The sequence below is a fragment of the Aythya ferina genome (genome assembly GCF_964211825.1).
Source record: "Aythya ferina genome assembly, contig: HAP1_SCAFFOLD_36, whole genome shotgun sequence".
Classification (NCBI taxonomy): domain Eukaryota; kingdom Metazoa; phylum Chordata; class Aves; order Anseriformes; family Anatidae; genus Aythya; species Aythya ferina.
The window spans coordinates 898,648-903,430 of NW_028181462.1; the positions used below are offsets into that span (position 1 = coordinate 898,648).

Here is a 4,783-nt window from a genome sequence, read left to right on the forward strand (position 1 = left end):
GCAGCGTCAGGGCTCTGTGAGGTGCCTATGTCTGAGCTGGCCTCCCATGCTCCTCATACACATGGGGCTGTTGAGAGACACAGGTCCCTGCCTTGCACATCCACAGGCAGTGCACTGCAGTGTCCCTGTGGCTCCTGCAGCCACTGCCAGAGGCTGGGAGGCACCTCAGCCCTGCGGTGCCTCACCCTGCTCTGCCCTCCTCTGAGATACCCCAGGACATGAGGAATGGGCACAGAGACATTCAAGGAAGCACATCCCAGAGCTGCCTTCAGGTGGCTTCCCAGGGGACGTTACTTGGTTTTGTGACACTATCTGTCCAGCTGACATTCATGAGACTTCTAAGAATAGCTGATGGCCTTTGTGCTCCTTCGTGTTCATCTCTCCACATGCATATGATGTGCCTGCTGTCACCAGCATTGGGTTTCTCTTTCCATGTCTCCCATGCACATACAACAGGCCCTGCTCTTCTGGGAAATCCTATCCCCCGAAGAGCAAGTGAGCAATGGTTGGTCAGTCATTACTGAGCCTCCTGCCCATACACCCCACAGCTCTGAGCTTGTGATGGTGGTCTCCAGAGTATGAAAAATGACCAAAAGAATACCTTATTCCTGCAATGCTTTATGAGTCATATGTAGAAGACAATGGGCTTTGGTTTATGTTTTTTTTTTTTTTTTTTTTAAAAGATATCAGGTCATCAGTTTCCTCAAGGCATCCTTGAGTTCCTGGTTCCTCATGCTGTAGATGAGGGGGTTCACTGCTGGAGGCACCACTGAGTATAGAAATGACACCACAAGGTCAAGGGATGGGGAAGAGGTTGGGTTGGGCTTCAGGTAGGCAAACAGGACAGTGCTGACAAACAGGGAGACCACAGCCAGGTGAGGGAGGCACATGGAAAAGGCTCTGTGCCGGCCCTGCTGCGAGGGGATCCTCAGCACAGCCCTGAAGATCTGCACATAGGACACCACAATGAAAACAAAACAACCAAAGCCCAAAGAAAAACTGAAAACAAGTAGCTTAAATTCTCTGAGGTAGGCATCTGAGCAGGAGAGGTTGAGGATGTGAGGGACTTCACAGAAGAATTGGTCCACAGCATTGCCATGGTAAAGGGGTAGGGAAAATGTGTTGGCCATGTGCAGGACAGCATTGAGAAAGCCACAGCCCCAGGCAGCTGCTGCCATCTGGGCACAAGCTCTGCTGCCCTGGAGGCTCCTGTAGTGCAGGGGCTTGCAAATGGCAATGTAGTGGTCATAGGCCATGATGGTTAGAATTGAAAACTCTGAACCAAAGAAGAATACATAAAAGAGGACTTGTGCAGCACACCTTTGATAGGAGATGATCTTGGTGTCCCAGAGGGAGTTGGCCATGGATTTGGGGACTGTGGTGGAGATGCAGCCCAGGTCGAGGAGCGCGAGGTTGAGGAGGAAGAAGTACATGGGGGTGTGCAGGCGTTGGTCATAGGCTACAGCGGTGAGGATGAGGCCGTTGCCCAGGAGGGCAGCCAGGTAGATGCCCAGGAAGAGCGTGAAGTGCAGGAGCTGCAGCTCTCGCGTTTGTTGTGAATGCCAGCAGGAGGAACTCGGTGACAGAGCTGCTGTTGGGCATTTGCTGCTTTTGTACTTGCTTGTCTGTTGAAGAGGAGAAGGCAGAAAATGGTTAGAAAAGAGTTCTCTGAGGAAAGGAGGCAATAAAACAGAAGGCTGGCTAACTGAATGTCAGACAAATGTCAGCTCAATAAGATTTGCAGTATCGTTGCAAACAACTGAGCTGATTGCAGAGGAGAGCTGCAAGTATTTTCCTCACTTTATTTTATCTTAGTTGCCCTATCCTAGTTGAGGTATTGGCTTGTGGAACTCCCTGACATTACTTCCACACTCCTGGTGAAATCCTGTGGATGTGAGGAAGCAAAGGGACTGTACCTTGGGGAAGACTGAGCAGAGCAGCTCTGCCCATCAGTCATCTTCTCAGCTGTCCTGTGCTACCCTTTTGTGAGCTGCAGGACCATCCCACTCAGTTGTTTCCCTGAGAAGAAACTGGAGACAGCTGAGAGCAGAGAAGCCCCAGTCCAAGTGCAGCTGGACAGAATCCTCACCTTGTCTGCAGGGGACTGATCAGGATCATAACTTTTTCCTCCTAGCCAGGGGTGCGGAAGCCTCACTCTATCTGCCCACAGACAGCCATCCAGCAGCACCAACATGGCCTTAGCACGGACCTGTCTCCTCCTTCAGGCACCTGGATAACACAAGGATGCCACGACAGAGCTGCATCCTTCTGGAGAGCAGCCTGCAGCCGATGAGGACACCCCTCAGACAGAGCTGGATATTTGCATGCTGGGGTATCCCAATATCCAGTCTGCATCCCCTGCAGTGTCTGGAGGACGCTCGGCCACCACACTCTTGGTTGACGAGGGGTAGCTAGGTTATGACACACCAAGGGGCATCTGCCACACTTCCTCACCTCGCAATGCAGTCCATCAGGACTCTCAAAGCCTACTGCATTGCCCACTGCCCTCCCAGAAACAAGACCCAGCAGGAGACCCTTCCAGTACCTGCAGCTGCATGGCCCTGCAGCCAGACACTTACCTTGTCAAGGGTTGTGCAGATTTCTTCCGCAGACAGCTCTCAGCATCCTCCCACTGCCAACTGCCTCCAAGCCCTCTCTCCTTCTCTCCTCTCCCCGTGCCACCTGTGGTCAGAGCCCCCAGCCCTGCTGCGCTGTGCAGAGGAGCTGCTCCTGGTCACAGCTGTCTCTCTGCATCATAGGAGTTTTTGAAATGTGTTTTCTCTGTCCCAGGAGCCCGGCCCAGCTCAGCAGCACAAGCCCAGACCAAGGCATTGCAATCACTCCTCTGGGGGCTTTGGTGATGAGCCCACAAGCCTCAGACAATTGAAGACATCTCTCCAGAATTCCAAGTCAGAGGCAAGTTTCCTGCAGTGTCCCCCTGAGGGCCAGTACTGACAAAGCCTCCCTGGAGCTCGTTAGAGCAGAACATTCGAGGCAGTGAGGACAAGGAGACAAAGACAGTGTGAAGGTGATACTAATGTGTAGGAGAACTGGATGTGTTTCAGCAAGCACAAGGGCCAGGCCTTGACCTCCAGCCCCTGGCACAGGAGATCCTTTCCCTTTACACCTCGCTCGGGGCTCTTCCTGGGGCAGTAGGAGATGGGGATTTCTTTCTCTTCATGCCCAGTCTCAACATGCTGAAGTCAACATTGTGGCATTATTTCTGTCTCTTTCCTTTTTCTCCTAGAGAGGAAAGCTACAGCAGCTCCAAAACCACCCTTCAGGCAGTCTCAAGCTCCTTTTGCTCTGCTTGGATGCTCTATGCCACTGGGCCAGATAAACCCAGATTTCTCCGAACATCTACACAAGGCAGGTGCTTTAGGCCCTGAACCCCACCTTGGCAGAACCTCTCTGGGTACTGTCCTGCACCTCTCCTAAATAAGGAGATACTCACTGGGACACCCCTGTGCAGGTGGTGTCACACCATATTGGAGCTGAGTCTGATAACTCAGATCTTCTTGGTGGCCATGCTCCTCGTAAGGCAGCTCTGTAAGAAGCTGGCCTGCTTCCTGGTGAGCAAGCACCACTGCTCGTATGGCATCCCTCATGGTGCCCAGGCCCTCCTCCTCCTGGAAACTCCTCACTCAGCAGGGTCCCAGTCCTGATGTGTGGGGTTCCTCTTCCTCCGGTGCAGGACTGGGCTCTTCTCCTTGTAAATGTCAAGACTTTGGATAGGGAAAATCCTGTAGTTTCTCAAGGTTCCCCTGGACAGATGCTCCATTCTCTCAGGTATTCATGTCTGCAGGCAGATGGCTCACCCTGATTGTGATGATCTGGGGAACTACAGGCCTGTCTGTCTGACCTCTGAGCCAGGGAAGCTCATGGAGCAGGTTATCTTGAGTACCATCACACAACAGGACAACCAGGTGATGAGGCCCAGTCAGCATGAGTTTAACAAAGCAGACCCTGCTTGACAAATCAGATCTCAATCTATGAGAAGGTGATTTGCTCACTGGATGACGGAATGGATGTGGATGTGGTCTACCTAGACTTCAATAAGGTCTCTGAAGCCATTTCTCGCAGCATTCTCCTTGAGAAACCAGCTGCACAAGGCCGGGATGGAGGTATGCTTCATTGGGTTAAAAACTGGCTGAATGGCCGGGTCCAAAGAATTATGGTGAATGGAGATAAATGCAGCTGGAGGCCACTCACTCATGGTGTCCCCCAGGGCTCAGTACTGGCTCCAGTTCTCTTCAATATCTACAATGATGATCTGGATGAGGGGATCGAGTGCACCATCAGCGACTTTGTAGACAAGACCAAGTTAGGAGTGAGACTTGATCTACTCAAGGGTAGGAAGGCTCTGCAGAGGGATCTGGATAGGCTGAACCCATGGGCTGAGGCCAACTCTATGAAGTTCAACAAGGCTATGTGCTGGGTCCTGCACTTGGGGAACAACAATCCCACTCATGCAGGGAGAAGAGAAGTTGGACAGCTGCCTGGGGATAAGGGCCCTGGGGATAGTGGTAAATAGTCAGCCGAATATGAGCCAGCAGTGTGCTCAGGTGGCCAAGAAATCCAACAACATCCTGGCTCGTATCAGAGATACTGTGGTCTACAGGATAAGAGATATGATTGTCCCCTGGTAACTCAGACCTGGTGAGGCCAAACCTCAAGTTCATCTCTGGGGCCCCTTGTGCAAGAAGGACATGGAGCTATTAGAACGAGTCCAAAGGAGGGACGTGAGCGTGATTCATGGGCTGGAGCACCTCTCCTATGAAAA

The 4,783-nt window shown here is 52.1% G+C and overlaps 1 pseudogene across 1 annotated transcript; it reads right to left on the bottom strand.

The window, feature by feature from the left end:
• Window positions 1-686: 686 nt before the first annotated feature.
• Window positions 687-1,602, bottom strand: LOC311428200 (olfactory receptor 14J1-like; annotated as a pseudogene). Its single transcript has one exon. The product of its transcript is annotated as an olfactory receptor 14J1-like (transcript).
• Window positions 1,603-4,783: the final 3,181 nt, after the last annotated feature.